The sequence below is a fragment of the Carcharhinus amblyrhynchos genome, chromosome 23, assembly GCF_965287045.1.
Source record: "Carcharhinus amblyrhynchos chromosome 23, sCarAmb.v2.hapA, whole genome shotgun sequence".
Lineage (NCBI taxonomy): Eukaryota > Metazoa > Chordata > Chondrichthyes > Carcharhiniformes > Carcharhinidae > Carcharhinus > Carcharhinus amblyrhynchos.
The window spans coordinates 33,399,170-33,416,862 of NC_137346.1; the positions used below are offsets into that span (position 1 = coordinate 33,399,170).

At 44.6% G+C, this 17,693-nt stretch overlaps 1 long non-coding RNA gene across 1 annotated transcript in view; it reads left to right on the forward strand.

Moving 5' to 3' along the window:
- Positions 1-474: 474 nt before the first annotated feature.
- Positions 475-17,693, forward strand: part of LOC145357489 (uncharacterized) — a 53,727-nt gene continuing 36,508 nt past the window's right edge. Inside the window, exon 1 of the long non-coding RNA XR_013889294.1 lies at positions 475-1,205. This is a non-coding gene — a long non-coding RNA (uncharacterized LOC145357489). The remainder of the gene's footprint in view (positions 1,206-17,693) is intronic.

Here is a 17,693-nt window from a genome sequence, read left to right on the forward strand (position 1 = left end):
TTGAATATTATCATAGAATCCCTACAGTGCAAAAGGAGACCATTTGGCCCATCGAGTTTGCACTGACTGTCTAAGAGAGTGTCTTACCCAGGCTCTGTCCCCTGCCCCATCTCCGTAACCCTGCACATTCACCATGGTTAATTGATCTACCCTAAATAAAAGCAAATTACTGAGGATGCTGGAATCTGAAACCAAAAGAGAAAATGCTGGAAAGTCTCAACAGGTCTGGCAGCATCTGTAAGGAGAGAAAAGAGCTGATGTTTCGAGTCCAGGTGACCCTCTGTCAAAGCCTTTTAGCTCATCAACTCCTTTCTCTCTTTACAGATGCTGCCAGACCTGCTGAGATTTTTCATTGCTTTCTAATCTACCCTAAACTTCTTGCGTCACTAAGGAGCAAATTAGCATGGCCAATCCACCTAACTTTCGGATTGTGGGAGGAAACAGAAGCACCCGGAGGGAACCCATGGACACACGGGAAGAAAAACTCCACACAGACAATGACCCAAAGCTAAAAAAGACGAGTTGTACATTTTTAAAAATGGACATAGAACCCGAAGGTGGCTGAGAATATATAACTAGCTCGTGACAAGACTGGCTGCAGGGGATTCTCTAAGAACAATGGAACTCCTCCCTGTACTTCCAATCATCCAGACACTGATTACAATCTCCCTTAAAGACAAAGGGACATAACGACAATCTCATCTGAAAGACACCGGGTATAACTTTCTAGATGGGAGAATGTGTTCTGGGTCTCCAGCTGAAATGTGCAGTGGAAGAGGTTAAAAGATTGTTTGTAACCACAGTGTCTGTCCATGTGTTTATGTGCTGTGAGAAAAATGTCAGCTGACGATTGCCACACGGAAGGTGATCAAGGCAGGGCCCATGCTGGGCTTTTGCAGGAACATCTAAAACTCTGATGGTATTTTATGAATTCGCTCGGGCGAGGCTCATAGAATCCCGCTCGAAGACAATGGAGAATTCCGCATTGATTCCGGGGTAGGCATAGCGGTGAAATTCTGGCGTCTGTCTCTGACTGTGAAAGTTAATCAGCCAGCAGAAGGATTGCAGCTGGAAAAATAACTAAAATCTTGACAAAACCACTGGATATATGAACCAAAGAACCAACTGTTCACCAGCCAAAGTCAACTACTAGAATCAAGCTGCATCAGCCACAACACATCTTCATCTACTCCTCGTAGCTGAAGGTCTGTTCCATATAACTTTTTATATATATTTACTTAATATTGGATTCAATTCTTATTTCTAATCCATATGAATATAGATGTATGTGTGCTTTTCAGCAGAGGGTGTGTTGAATATAGACAGGGAGCCAGTCATTTCTCCTCACCTGGGTTTGTACAGTTTCAGGATATTCCAGCAGAACGGTGACAAATCGAGTGGTATTCCCTGGATCAACAACTTTTGTGGAACCATAAGATGTAGGAGCAGAATTAGGCCATTCAGCCCATCGAGTCTGCTCTGCCATTCGATTGCGGATGATATGTTTCTGATCTCCATTCTCCCACCTTTTCCCCGTAACCTTTTGCTGATCAAGAACCTTTCTACCTCTGCCTTAACTTTACTCAATGACCTGGCGTCTACAGCCTTTTGTGGCAATGAATTCCTTAGATTCACTATCCTCCGACTAAAGAAATTGCTCCTCATCTCAGTTCCAGAGGATTGTTCCTGTACTCTGAGGCTGTGCTGTTGGATCCTATTCATTAAAAATAATCACACAGATCCTAATCCCTCAGAACATGTAGCAAACATTTTGTCATTAAAAGTATGCTCAACCTTTAGGACCCAGGAGGAACAAAATATTGGTGCTGACTGATGTGGTGGAGTGCAGCTACCTTTCCACTGGTAAAATCAATCTATTTACAGCTACCTGTGTGGCTGCTGACTAAAACTGCGGCATTACTGATTAACTGGCTTGTTTATACTTTGTTTCTCTTGCTTCAGCTTTCCTCACAGATGTCTGCCTCATTTATATTTTCCTGACAAACCAGTCCCTTCAACAGCCTTGCCCTTGGCAGGGAGGGTCAGTATTGTCTCAGAGAAGCAGTCAGGATGAAGGTCACCACATCACAGCTCTTCTTTCAGCACTGTCCAATCAGCACTCTGGTTTATATTTGAAAGGGCCACAGGTGAAAGGGCAATGAGACTGAGAGAATTGCATTGGCTGAGCTCAAACATGGGCATTCGCAGTGTCAGGTAGCAAATTCGATCCAAGTATGGGGGAGCTTCAGTAAACCAAGCTGCGATGCTCAATCCTTCAGCAGAGGGCAATACAATAGTGTTCCAGCAACAAGGTGTGGTGCAGACTGAACACAAGGCCCGGCTTTGTCAGGATACACCAGGTTTGCCCTGATGCACTGTAAGGAATGAGAATCAAAGGCACTTAACATGCAGCCTGGAAGCAACTTTACATTCTTATGGAAGCTTATTTTTAAGCGTGAACTATGTTAAATAAGGGCATTGCAACACTGACAATTACTTCAGGGCAAAATTAATACCATAATTGGAAAATTGTTTTTGCCAGTGTTATGTCCCTTTAACTGCTGTGGTGTTACACAGTGGGAAAAGGGTTGGAGATTCTCATGCTGTTCACTTGCACTTCGATGACAATATGGATTTTAAACTAAAGATGAGAGTTTTAAAATGGAGGCACTGCCACACTGGGAACCAATATAGATCAACAAGCATAGGTTTGATAGTGAAAGGGAGTCAATGCAAGTTAAGACACAGGCAGCAGAGCTTTGGATGAACTCAAGTTTATGGTGAGTGGAAGATGAAAGACAGCCAGGAAATGAGGAGAATTGAGCCCAGAGATAACAAAAGAATGAGGCAGACAAGTAGATAGGGGTGGATCCAGGCAATATTCTGGAGGTTGAAGTAGGCAGTCTTAATGATTGAGAAGTTCATCTCAGAGTCAAATACAAACGAAAATTGGGAACAGTGTGCTTTAGTCTCAGACATTTGCCAAGAAGATGGATGTGGTCATTGCCTAGAAAATGGATTTTGTGGCGGTTTCAGTCTTCACAATGTAAAGCAAACCTTTGCTTACCCTCATTGATTTGCTCGTTTATTTAACTTCATTCTTCAATATGGTCCCCAGTTCCTGAGGCAGGTCTCGCTGCTCTGTGAACTTTTTAATTTATTGATACGTTCATAGGATATGGGATATTCCCAGCTGGCAAAGTTGGCACTTTTTGTCAATCTTTAATTGCCTTTGAAAAGTGAGTGGTGAACTGCAGCACTCTGTGAGCTGAAGGTACTTCCATTCTGCTGTTAGGTAGGGAGTCACAGGATTTTGTGACAATGAGGAAACAGTGAACATAAACATAAGAACATAAGAAATAGGAGCAGGAGTAGGCCATCTAGCCCTTCGAGCCTGCCCCGCCACTCAATAAGATCATGGCTGATCTGAAGTGGATCAGTTCCCCTTTCCTGCTTTCTCCCCATAACCCTTAATTCCCTTGCCGACCAAAAACCTATCTACCCATGTCTTAAATATATTTAGCGAGGTAGCCTCCACCACTTCAACAGGCAGAGAATTCCAGAGATTCACCACTCTTTGAGTGAAGAAGTTCCTCCTCAACTCCGTTCTAAACTGCCCCCCACCCCCCCCCTTATCTTGAGGCTGTGCCCTCTAGTCCTGTTGTCCTTTCTGAGCGGGAAGAATCTCTCTACCTCTACCCTATCCATCCCTTTCATTATCTTATACGTCTCTATAAGATCCCCCCTCATCCTTCTAAATTCCAATGAGTACAGACCCAGTCTATTTAGTCTCTCTTCATAGTCCAACCCCCTCATCTCCGGTATCAGCCTGGTGAACCTCCTCTGCACTCCCTCCAAGGCTAAAATATCCTTGCGCAAGTGTGGCGACCAAAACTGCACACAGTACTCCAGCTGCGGCCTCACCAGTGCCCTGTACAGTTGCAGCAAGACCTCCCTACTTTTACATTCTATCCCCCTCGCTATAAAGGTCAGCATCCCATTCGCCTCCTTGATCACCTGCTGCACCTGCAGACTGGGTTTTTGCGACTCATGCACCAGGACCACTAGGTCCCTCTGCATTGTAGCATGCTGCAGCTTTTCGCCCTTTAAATAGTAATCCCTCCTACTATTATTCCTGCCAAAGTGGATAACCTCACACTTGCTAACATTGTACTCCATCTGCCAGGTCCTCGCCCACTCGCTCAGCCTATCTACAGTCACCTACAGGAAAACTAGAGGGAGCCCTGGGGAACATGGAAGCTGACTGTAAATCCAGAGTACATGGAGGAACTCAAAAGTGGTTACAAAGGTTGGAGAAACATGAAATCCCTCTCTGAGTCCTTGGCACACTGTGAAGTGATCAAGGAAAACATAAGAAAATTTTCATCTGCAAAGGTGTTCAGAAGCTGAGAGAGAGAGAGAGAGAGTTGGGGAGATGTCCTGACTCCAGAACATATGCAGAGTCTGCTCTGGCTCCAGTCGATGGGGGTCGATGTCCAGGAGGACTCCAGAAGGTGAAGGGCCAGCAAGCCTCACTCTTTGTCTCCAGGGTCATCTTCCAGTCCAGGGTCTTCTCTGTGGAGCAGGATGAAAGGTACGCAGAGGGAGCTCTGTGTTCAGCAGCCTCAAGGATGAAAAGACTAATTGCTCCCTCAAGCCTGTGCCACTCAAGATATGACACAGTATCCTGGCACCAACTACACCCCCTCTGTCACACCCAGGATAGGTGAAAAAACTGGCAAAATTTCTTTGTGATTGCTGAAGGCGATCAAGCCATTTCTGGGAGGCTACAGTGACTCATATCAATAATTAGCTCTATCCCTTATTACCATGTGTAACTTGATCTGTTGTTGTCTGTTTGAAACTCATCCAGCAACCTGTTGAAGAGCTGCAGTAAACCATGGCAGAATTTTCCATTATTTGCACAGAGTGCTGGCTCAGGTGAGAAAACCAGTGTACAGCTGGCAAGTTGCATAGCTGCTATTTCCCATCACATTTTGCAGCAGTCTGTGCAGAAGAAACTTCTCGGCATGATCCGTCATGTGGGCAATGCCAGCTCTACAGAGTTTGGCACACCCTTTATCTGATCTATGCTTAAAAAATATCCTGCCCATGGATAAGGGAGCCCCCCTCCTCCCATTGATTGGGAGAACCGCATTCCACATGCATAAGGGCAAATCAATTCCCCACCTTGGATAAAGGCAATTACCCCCTCCAAATGGAGCTTTCTGGCACTGCACTGCCCCTCAGCACTGCCCCTTTGCACAGTAGCATTGTCCCATGGTCCTGACTGTTGGGGCAGTGCCAGGGTGCCAGAGAGCAGTGCCAGGGTAGTGCCTGGTGATTGATGCCCCTCTCACTCAGGGGCTGTTCTTATCTGTGCACCCCTGGTGGGCACTCTTTACCTAGTTCCTGATTTTGTAAAGCAATTGTAAACCTTGCCCACTTCGTAACAGCGAGGGGAAATTCCAAATGTGGGGGGTTGTTATGATAGGGAAGCACGCTAATCATAATAAAATTTATTGAAATGTCAGCAAGAGATGAGGGGAGATTCCTGTTTTCTGAGTCTCAAGAAACCTTGTGCCCATGTCGCTGTTTGCACTCGCTGCAAATGCGGGTGCAAAATCATGGTAATTGTATTCGGACATTTGTTCCACACCCAACCCCTTGGATGTGAATTGAAACTTGGGCAGAAGTTCCTTGGAAATCTTATTTATGTGTGCAAGTGGGAGTTCTCTCAAATTTGCTGTGTTGGAATGGAAAAACACGAAGGAAATTCCCCTTCTAGTTTTCTGCATTTCACATGGATTCCTCCTAGATCCCCTCACCTTTTGAGATATATAACTGCCACGTGATACTCCTGAACTCAAAAAAACCTGTTAGATTACAATTGTAATACTAGAGTGGTTACAAATAGCTGTTACAATTCAGTCTTGCTACTGGTCTGAATAAATAATTGTTTATGTAAGAGCAATACACTGCACTCGATAAATATCCATTTTCTTACAGTAATACTGGTTTGGGTGACTATCGTTACGTTACAGTAATGTTATAACACCAAATAAATAGCTATCTTGTAATTCTACAGGACTGGATAAATATCTATTACATTAGAGTGATACAGTATACGACAGGATTGGGAAAATGGCCAGGACTCTATATCTACTTATTGTATATTTTGAATTTGTAAGGATTAAAGAATATGACATCACAGCATTTGGGTTAGAACATAGAACATACAACATTACAGCACAGTACAGGCCCTTCGTCCCTCAGTGTTGTGCTGAGCTATGTCCAATCCCAAGATCAAGCTACCCCACTCCCTATAATTCTGGTGTGCTCCATGTGCCTATCCAATAACTGCTTGAAAGTTCCTAAAGTGTCCGACTCCACTATCACAGGGGGCAGTGCGTTCCACACCCCAACCACTCTCTGAGTGAAGAACCTACCTCGGACATCCCTCCTATATCTACTGGGTTGTTGCAACTAATGAGGCAGATTTATTGAGAATGTGTTCACTGTGCGAAGGCTTGGCCTAGAGTGACTAAAAGCCCGCAAAGCAGGTGATGGCATCACAAACTAAACACATGACAAGACTCAAAGTGGCAACAACACAACATCTATAACATCCTTCCCCCTTTACTTCTAAGATCCAATTACAACAATAAACAACCATAGTATTTTACATAGTTATTAAAACATTTATATAATGGCAGGCAACAAATTATTACACAGTAACAGTACAGTTAATAAGAAAATCGATCTGGTAGATATCTAGTTCACATTGGTTGCCTATGCACTTCAGGGATCTAGTTGTTCTCAACCATAGAGATATTCAGGATTTTCTGAGGACGCCTTTACCGTGGAAGGCGTAACAATCTCTGTTGCAGAAAGAAAACTAGTAGCAGTAAAAAATCTTTGGCAATCTCGGTTTCTGCTGATTGACCCGAAGTCACAGTCGCAGGATCTGTTATTATGGATGGTGATTCATCCTGAGATAGATCTAACACACACAGGGCTGGCACATTGATGTGTGTAGCTAATAACTAATCTGAGTGTCATTTCCATACTAGCTCATCTTCAGTTTGTACTGTATCAGAAATGAGGCCATTTTGAGCCAATACAGTTGCGGAAGCCCACTTCTTGCCTGTGAAGTAGCTGCACACTAAAACCTACTTCCCTTGTTGAAACAGGCATTTTTTGGAATTACCTTCTCCTTCCAATATTAACCACTGCTGATTGTGTTCTCCTATCTCAGATATTTCCTGCAGCAGAGGTAGACCAAAGGTAGTTTTGAGCTTCTTCTTCAATAGCAGTAAAACCAGGAAATTCTTTGAATGGTTGCATCTGTGGTATTGCAACACGAAACCAGGAAACTGTTTCAATGGCAATTTAATGAACATCATGATGTGGAAATGCTGGCATTGAACTGGGGTAAACACAATAAGAAGTCTCATAACACCAGGTTAAAGTCCAACAGGTTTATTTGGTAGCAAAAGCCACTAGCTTTCGGAGTGCTGCTCCTTTATCAGGTAAGTGGGAATTGTGCTCACAAACAGGGCATATAAAGACACAAACTCAATTTACAAAATGATGGTTGGAATGTGAGTCTTTACAGGTAATCAAGTCTTAAAGGTACAGACAATGTGAGTGGAGAGAGGGTTAAGCACAGTTTAAAGAGATGAGTATTGTCTCCAGACAGGACAGTTAGTGAGATTTTGCAAGCTCAGACAAGTCATGGGGGTTACAGATAGTGTGGCATGAACCCAAGATTCCGATTGAGGCCGTCCTCATGTGTGCAGAACTTGGCTATCAGTCTCTGCTCAGTGACTCAGCGCTGTCATGTGTCGTGAAGGCCACCTTGGAGAACACTTACCCAAAGATCAGAGGCTGAATGCCCGTGACCACTGATGTGTTCCCCAACAGGAAGAGAACACTTTTGCCTGGTGATTGCTGAGCGATGTTCACTGAGCAGAGACTGATAGCCAAGTTCCGCATGCATGAGGATGGCCTCAGCTGGGATCTTGGGTTCATGTCACACTATCTGTAACCCCCACGACTTGTCTGGACTTGTAAAATCTCACTAACTGTCCTTGCTGGAGACAATACACATCTCTTTAACTGGTGCTTAACCCTCTCTCCTCTCTCATTGTCTGTACCTTTAAGACTTGACTAGCTGTAAAGACTTGCATTCCAACCGTTATCTTGTAAATTGAGTTTGTGTCTTTATATACCCTGTTTGTGAACAGAACTCCCACTCACCTGATGAAGGAGCAGTGCTCCGAAAGCTAGTGGCTTTTGCTAGCAAATAAAGCTGTTGAACTTTAACCTGGTGATGAAGACTTCTTACTGAATTTAATGAAGCTTGGTCCTTAAAGGCTTTCAGTGACTGGACAGACCTCTTGACCAAACCATTCATGAAGGATGATATGGTGTTGGCTTATGTGCTGGATACCACCCTGCTTTAGATGTTCTTCAAACTCTTGAGCCGCGAATTGTGGTCCATTATCATTTACAATTTGTTCTGGTTTCACAAATCTGGCAACAATCTCATTAAGCTTTTCAATGGTTTGTTCCGCAGTTGTTGACTTCATTACGACCACTTCTAACCACTTGGAGTTTGTATCAGAATCATAGAATCATACAGCACACAAAAGACTCTTTAGGCCATCGAGTCTGCATCAACACATTAGAAACACCTGAACTCCCACCTAATCCCATCTGCCAGCACTTTGCCCATAACCTGAGTGGTCTGATGCGCCAAGTGCTCAACCAGATACTTTTTAAAGGATGCCAGGCAACCCGCCTCCACCATCCTCCCAGGCAGCACATTCCATACAATCACCATCCTCTGGGTAACAAAAGGTTTTCCTCAAAACCCTTCAACCTCCTGTCCCTCACTTTGAACCTATGTCCCCTTGTGACTGACCCTCTAACTAAGGGAAACAACTGCTCATTACACACTCTGTCCATGTCCCTCATAATCTTGTGCACCTTGATCAGGTCACCCCTCAATTTTCTCTGTTCCAATGAAAACAACCCAAGCCTACACAACATTTCTTCATAACATATCCATCCCAGGCAGCATCCTGGTGAATCTCCTCAGCACACCCTCCAGTGCGATCACACCCTTCCTATAATGTAGTGACCAGAACTGCACATAGTACTCCAGCTGTGGCCTTACCATAGTTCTATGCAACTCTAACATGACTTCCCTGCTTTTGTAATCTGTGCCTTGATTGATAAAAGCAAGTGTCCCAGATGCCTTTTCCAACACCTTACTAACATGGCCTTCCACCTTCAGAGATCTGTGGACAAACATGCCAAGGTTTCTTTGTATAACCATAAATGTGTATCCCTTGTATGGGCCCTCAAAGTCAACGTGTAGATGTTGCCAAAGCATTTTACGCCACTCCCAATGGGAACAACGGCAGTGCGTTCCTTACCCGCACACGAGTGGCTTTCTCCTTGTTCTGGGCATCTCGTCCAGGACACCAGAAGTAATTCCTCACAAGTTCCTTCATTTGAACAATATTTGGATGTCCTTTAGTACCCTGTCACAAGCTTCAAAGAATAACAAGTGTTACCCTCACAACAGACAGCTGCCCTGTACTGTCATCTTGAGTTTTCTGCAATTATAAGGCTTTAATTCAGGATGCTTTTCCACTGTCCTCCCTTTTAACACTATTTCCAGTACCTTCCTCATCATGGGATCATTTCTGGTTTGTTGTGGGACCTGAGCTGCAGTTACTGGGGCATTATCTATCTGTGAAAAATAGAAGGTATTGGAAACATTACTAAGTGGTACTTGACCAACAGGCAAATGCAAGTGTGACAATGCATTAGCATTGACATGACTCCCTGACTGATGTACTTAATCTTGTAGGAATATGCTGGTAGCATTAAAGACCATCATTGTCGTCTGCTCGCTGCAAGTGCGGGAATATCCCAGTGTGGTCCAAAAACAGATGTTAAAGGGTGGTGATCCAATAGCAATGTGAAATGACGACCATAGTGGTATTGATGAATTTCTGCACTCCAAAGATAATACTCAGCGCCTCCTTCTCCAACTGGATGTAATTTTATGCAGCACTTGTTAAGGTCTTTCTTCCCCTGAATCTAATATGTGTGACACCATCACTCTAACTCCATTTGGCGATGCATCACAGACAAGTGGTAACTTTGGGTTGAAACGAACTAACACTTCTGACTTCTGCAGTGCTTCTTTGACAGAGTTATCTGCTTTCTTGCACATAATGTCCAATACCATCCTTCCTTGGTGCACAATAGTTTGAGCAGGATTCCTAAATTCAAAACAAATTTTCCACTGTAGTTAATAACTTAGCAATCACCTTAACGGTATTATGTTTGTTGGTTATCCATGATAGTCTCCATCTTTTTAGCTGTAAACACTTACTGTTAATCACATGGCCTAAATATTGTATTGACATTTAAAAGAAATCGCACTTATGAAAACCTAGGGCAAGATTTTACGACCTCGCTCAGGCGAGGCTTGTAAAATCCCACTCGAGGCCAACAGAAAATTCCATTCTGTGGTGGTAAAATTCTGGCCCATGTGTCTGGAGGTGTTTCAATGTGGCTTCTAGGCAGATTTCCTAGAATTTCCTCGGCTGGCACCCAACTTATGGATCCTCATTCGTGCTCCAAGCTGAGAAGCCTTCTTAGCTGTAAACTCCATCAAAACAGTTGTTTTAAGACTTAAATTTTGTTCAGGTAGCCATTATCTGCTATACAGTTGCATTCCTTAGCCCATAACTAAACGGTTTCTAATGGTATCATCCAGAGAGTCACCAAATTCACAATGATCTGTGATGTTCTTTAGGGTTGCTACCGATTAGGCTATCTCCTCACCTTCTAGCTCATTTCATTTATAGAATGTAAAATGCTCTGCTATAATTAAGGGTCCTCCAGTTTCTTAATTAATTCCTGGTATGTTTTGCTACCAGGTTTCTCAGGCTGAACCAGACTTGGGAGTAAATTGAAAGTTTTACTGCCAATGGTACAAAGAAAAGCTACAATACCCTCTGGGATCCTATTTGCCAGTATATAATAATGAAATTGTTCTACATTAGACTTCCAGTTCTCAGATTTTTCTTCAATGAGCCATAAACATCAAGTGTTCTGCCATTTTTACTGGGTGGCCAGGAGCTGTACAGCAACTCTTTCCTGTGATAATGACAGTTTAGTTTTATTTCACAACATGAGCCAAGGTAAAAGTGAGCTCTATATTTCAATGCAATGCAGGGAAGATCTATTTTTCACTCTACCTCTGTGCCATACTTAAATGAAACACGTGGTGAACTTTGCATCGTAAACTCCTCTGATTGCTTCAGTTTAATTTTTGGGAGGGAATTTTCTTCCTGCCTGACTATCTTACTGGTCTGATGTCAGATGCAATGGTTGACCTGCTGCTGATTCTGCTCTGAGCATCAGAAACATCAAAAGGAATATCAACCCTGCAAAGTAAGTGCAGCCCCAAGCTCTGATGAAGGGATATCCAGGCTCAAAACGTTGACTATTCTTTCTGCACAGATGCTGTCAGACCTGCAGAGATTTTCCAGTTTTTTTCTGTTTTTGTTTCTGATTCCAGCATCCGCAATAATTTGTTTATATCAAATTTTTCTTTTTACTAGAAGATAATTTCTAACCTACGCCTCATTGCCAGTTTTCTTTTTAACTTTTATAGGTTCCACTTGTGAGAATAAAACAAACTGAAGTGTTTGTTGCAATCAGCAAGGCAGGTTTACTGAGAAGTTATTCACTGTAAAAGGGCTTGGACTGACTAAGAGCCCACAAATAGCCAATGAAATCACAAAATGAGCCTGTGAGTAGACTCTCAAAGCACAGAAACACAATGGGGGCGATCTGACCACAACAATTCTGAGTCCAGGACGGACATAAAAGCAGGACAGTTTCTGGGTACCCAGTGCATAAAAAAGTGGGATAAACCATTCCTTGCCTGTAGGGGAAAGGGGCAGGGCTTAAATCTTCAGCCAGCCTGTAGCAGCAAAGAGCGCCATTGCGCACTTGCAAACCTCTGGGGCTGCACATCCGTAATTGCATCAGCAGAAACCCGATCAATCTGAACATCTGTCAGGCTACTGCTACTTCAGCTGGCCTCAACCCAGACATGCTCCCCCCTCCCCACCCCTTCCAGCTACCATGAGGAACTACTGCCAATCGCGAACCCCACACTGCCTTGAAATATTGACCCTGTCTTTCAGACCAACCATGCCTCCCTCCTAATAACCTGCAGAATGGCAAAGGACCACACCCTCCTTTCCTTCTACTGATTGTCCGCAGAGTGGCAGCGGGCCCCTTCCCTCCGATCATTTGCAGAGTGGCAGCGGGCCCCTTCCCTCCGATCATTTGCAGAGTGGCAGCGGGCCCCTTCCCTCCGATCATTTGCAGAGTGACAGCGGGCCCCTTCCCGCTGATCATTTGCAGAGTGGCAGCGGGCCCCTTCCCGCTGATCATTTGCAGAGTGACAGCAGGCCCCTTCCCTCCGATCATTTGCAGAGTGGCAGCGGGCCCCTTCCTGCTGATCATTTGCAGAGTGACAGCGGGCCCCTTCCCGCTGATCATTTGCAGAGTGGCAGCGGGCCCCTTCCCGCTGATCATTTGCAGAGTGACAGCGGGCCCCTTCCCGCTGATCATTTGCAGAGTGGCAGCGGGCCCCTTCCCGCTGATCATTTGCAGAGTGACAGCGGGCCCCTTCCCGCCGATCATTTGCAGAGTGGCAGCGGGCCCCTTCCCGCTGATCATTTGCAGAGTGACAGCGGGCCCCTTCCCGCTGATCATTTGCAGAGTGGCAGCGGGCCCCTTCCCGCTGATCATTTGCAGAGTGACAGCGGGCCCCTTCCCTCCGATCATTTGCAGAGTGACAGCGGGCCCCTTCCCGCTGATCATTTGCAGAGTGACAGCGGGCCCCTTCCCTCCGATCATTTGCAGAGTGACAGCGGGCCCCTTCCCGCTGATCATTTGCAGAGTGACAGCGGGCCCCTTCCCGCTGATCATTTGCAGAGTGGCAGCGGGCCCCTTCCCGCTGATCATTTGCAGAGTGACAGTGGGCCCCTTCCCGCTGATCATTTGCAGAGTGGCAGCGGGCCCCTTCCCGCTGATCATTTGCAGAGTGACAGCGGGCCCCTTCCCGCTGATCATTTGCAGAGTGACAGCGGGCCCCTTCCCTCCGATCATTTGCAGAGTGACAGCGGGCCCCTTCCCGCTGATCATTTGCAGAGTGACAGCGGGCCCCTTCCCGCTGATCATTTGCAGAGTGACAGCGGGCCCCTTCCCGCTGATCATTTGCAGAGTGGCAATGAGCTCCCCCTCTCCCACTGATAGCCCCAGCCTGGCCCCACTCCCTTCAGGCCCCATCCCCTTCAGACCCTGCCCACATGGCCCCACCCCCAGCACTGCCAAATAGACAATACCAAGCTACCTGATGGGCAGTGATAGGCTTCCATGCTGGCACTGCCAGGGTGACCTCCCAGAGGTGGGGGGTGGGGATGGGAGCGGGGCCCTCAATGCCCTCCAGTTCCACTGGCGAGGCCATCATGACTGTTCCCTGTTCATGGGGACCAGGTGTTTTCCTGCTGGTAAGAACCTTTCTGGTTGTAGTTCAGGTAAATTCAGATGGCCTGGTGTCGGCTATCAGGATTACTTCAAAGAGAAGAATGTTTAACTGATCATGAAGTCAGATACTTGTGGCTATTGTGTCACGAGGTCCAATTTCTTTCCAGGTGGGCTTGCAGCTTTGGAATCTGGCTGGGAGGCTTTTTAAAATACTTTTAAACTCTTGACTCATTAAAGACAAAGGTGGCACAGCTTTTCTCTGCAGCTGTTATGCGCTCATTGCAGACTGCATGCCATTTATAAATTAATAGAAGCAGTTCCAGAAGCTTCCACATGAGCACAGTCCATGTTTAAAGTTAATAAATTTGACATGCCTTTTACTGCGCATGACAGTTAAAACACTGCAATTATCCTCATTGTTTCTGTGAGGAAAAATCACCTTGGAGTTCTCTCAATGGAGCAGTTCCTGAAAATATATACGTGTGGATGCTAGGGGTGGTATTTCGCGGCTACGCTTGCTCTGAAACTGGAAAATCCTCCCAAAGGTTAATGGACCTTTGCATGTTCCACCTCCCCCACCCCCTCTCTCCCAGCCCCTCCCCTCACCTCAGGCCTGTTACAATTCCCGTGGCAGGCAGGATGAGAAAATTCCATCCCAAGTGTTAAAAATCAAGTGATTCTCTCTCCACAGAAGTACCGCCTGTAACTACCACATGTCAATCCTCAGAGCTCAACAATATCACTTTGTATCAGCTCTTAGGCAACTGCCTCCTTCCTTAGGTACAAAGACCTAAACTAGAAACAGTACTCTTGATGTGGTATCACCAAACTCTAAAATTGCAGTAAGACTGCCTTCCTCTTGTTTTCCTGCCCCCTCACAATAAATGCCAATTTACCATTTCTCTTGCAAATTTCCTGCATGCTAACTTGCTTGTGCAAGAACACCTAAATCCTTCTGAACAGTAAGATTTAATATAATCTTACCGTTTCAAAAATATTCTGTTTTTCCATTCTTCTTATCAAAGTGTAAAATCCACATTGTACCTCATCTTTCACTCTGTTTGTTCTCACACTTTAACTATTGAGAATGCTTTGTGCCACAAACTTTGTCTCATCAGCAAGTTTACATATTACACATGGTTCCTTTATCTCAACTATGAAGACGCCTTGTAAATTGCTGTGGTACCGCACTCGTAACAATCTACCAACGTAAAAGTGACTAATTTATCCCTACTCTTTATTTATTGTCCTTTAGCCAATCCTCTATCCATGCTAATATATTACCTTAGTCCCGATTCCTGTTCCTGTGTAAAGACCTTTTGTGTGGCACCTTTCGAAATCCAAATAAACTACATCCAGCAGCTCACTTTTCTTACCCTGCTAGTTACATTCTTAAGGCACTTTTCTAAAACTGTATTGACTTTGCCTAATCAAATTATGATTTTCTAAATGCTCTGTTACCACCTCCATAGTAACAAATCTCAGCATTTGTCAGGCTGACTAGACTACAGTTGCCAGTTTTCTCTCTCCCTCCTTTCTTGAATTGCTTTGTTACATTTTCTACCTTCCAATCCACTGGGATTGCTCCACAATCTGGTGAATTTTGGAAGATCACAACCAATGCAACCACTATCTCTGCAGCTTCCTCCGGTAGAATCCAGGGTGTAGGCCATCGGATCCAGAGATTTGGTTGGCTTTCATTCCATTAATTTCTCCAGTACTTCTGCTTTCCTAAAAGTAATGAATCTAATTTCCTCACTACCATTAGACTCTTGGTTCTGCACTATTTCTGACATTATTTTGTAAACTCTACTGTGAAAACAAGACACAAATGGCAGGATTCTTGGGTCCCTCTGACTGGGAATAGAGCCAGAGAGGTCCTGAATATCGTTCTGGCAATGCTGATGCTGGTCATTTCAGGGTGTTTGAGGACCGGCCAAACTTCGCACCATCAAAAGGTTATCAGCTGCCAATTAGACACATTGAGAACTTTATCATTGATAATGTAAGGAGGCCCACTTGGATCTCTCAGTTGGTCTCCAGGTTAGCAATGCCACAGGGGCAATTTAACTGCCTGGAGGCAGGCACCCAGCAGCAGGCCGGGGTGTCAGCCCTCCAGGCAGACAGACAGACTTTCCCTTCCTATCTGTATGCAAGTTTAGTGAAAGGCTGCCTTGTAAAGAGATCCTCACCACTCAGGGCACTCCCAACAGTGCTGCTCTGGCTGATTTCTCAATGTAATTTGAATTGTTAAAGATGTTGGTGAAAGGGAACCTCCCTGTTTAAGCTCCCTTTAATGCAGCTCCTGTGAAATTGGAAGGCTTCGAATTGGTGCTTTTGCTTTGGGTTTTCACCTATCACTGTTAATAGGACTGGAAATCTATCTCCATGTTATTAGGTTGGTACTCCAGTTAAAAGCCAAGCTCTTGTTTCTTGGACCAATCCCAGTGGATTGGAAGGTAGAAAATGAAACAAAGCCATTCAGGAAGGAGGGAGGGAGAAGACTTCTCTCTAAATGAAAATTCAGCTCAAATTAGTTGTTTGATCTTTCTGCCATTTCCTTATTCTCCATTATAATTTCTCCGACCTCAGTCTTATAGGGACCTGTTATGACAGCCATGGGGGATCATCTCTAGATCTCGATATGGGCCTCATGGAGTACGAGCTCCCCTATTGAGTGAGCAGATGCTTACTCAACTGCAAAGGGACAGCAGGAGTTTAAAATTAGCTGTATCTGCCTGAGCAGACAGCCAGAGGACTCCTGAGCTTGACTTGTGGACTGTAGCTCAGAAGTGGCACTTATTTATTATGTAAATATAGGATTTTGGTGATTGAAAACTAGCCTCAGTAAGATTATTACAGGGCCTATGTTTTCTTTCGCTCCTCCCCTTCTTTCTACTTACTTGTATAAGCTCGTAATATATTTATATTTTATATTTATATTTGTTCTTACGTTTCTGGCTAGTTTATTCTCACTATCCTGTTTTGTTTTTATGCATGTAATAGCCATCCTTTGCTGGTACCTACAATTCTCCCAATTCCCAGACTTCCTACTCTTCATGGCAATATTCCAACCTCTTTCTTTTAATTTATTACAACGTGTAGGTTCTTGTTAGCTACAATTAGATCTCTTTTCCAGTGGCATTTTTATTTAGCAAAGGAATGTAGATTTGTTGTGAATTATGAAATAATAACAAGAACAAAGAACAAAGAACAACCCAGCATGGGAAACAGGCCCTTCGGCCCAACAAGCCCGTGCCGCCGCATCACCCTACACCTATTCTACCCTGCATATCTACAAATAGAACCCCTGACTTAGCCAGATTCAGGGGAGAATAGTGTCAAATAATAGCAGAGATCTACAAAACATTTGCAACTATTGCAACTTAGCTTCTTTAAATGCAGAATTTTTACTTATTCTTGCACTAAAGATTTTTACAGAGTCAAAACTCCTCACTCTGAAAAAGGCTGCTATGATTTCTGCATCTGTTGTTGGGCTGGAGTTTACGGCCTTCCACTAGTATGTTTGAAGACTTATAAAATGCAGTACCTGACCTGCCCCTTGTCTTATCAATCAGCCTAAATCTCACTCCCATTTTATGGTGGGCAGTAAAGGCATTGAATGATCCACTATTGAAGCCCATAACTTGCCATTTAATGGCATTTAAGTGCTACATCCCCCCCACAACAATTTAATCCATGTCAGGGAAAAACCTAAGTAAATCGGGTAGCCTGGGAGGTTTTAGTGGCTGAGCTGATATGGGGATCCTAGTTTGGGACTCCCCTATGCCCATCGTAGGCATCACTACCACCTCCCCCCCCCCCCCCCCCCCCACCTCAAAGCCATGCCCCCTCTCAGTCTTCCCCATATGTCTCTCAAACTCAGATCTACACTTCCATCCTCCTCCTTGCTGGGACGTGCCAGCCAAGCCCTGACGATACCCTAGACTTATCTTCATCTAGCCTCTCTAAATCAGGGTGTACAGAAATATAGCACCAATCAAATCCAGCCCATTGGAAAATAAACTCCATCCCATCATTTGTGATAAAGTCTTTATTTAGGATTCAAAATTCATAGCAACCTTATAACTGTTCCT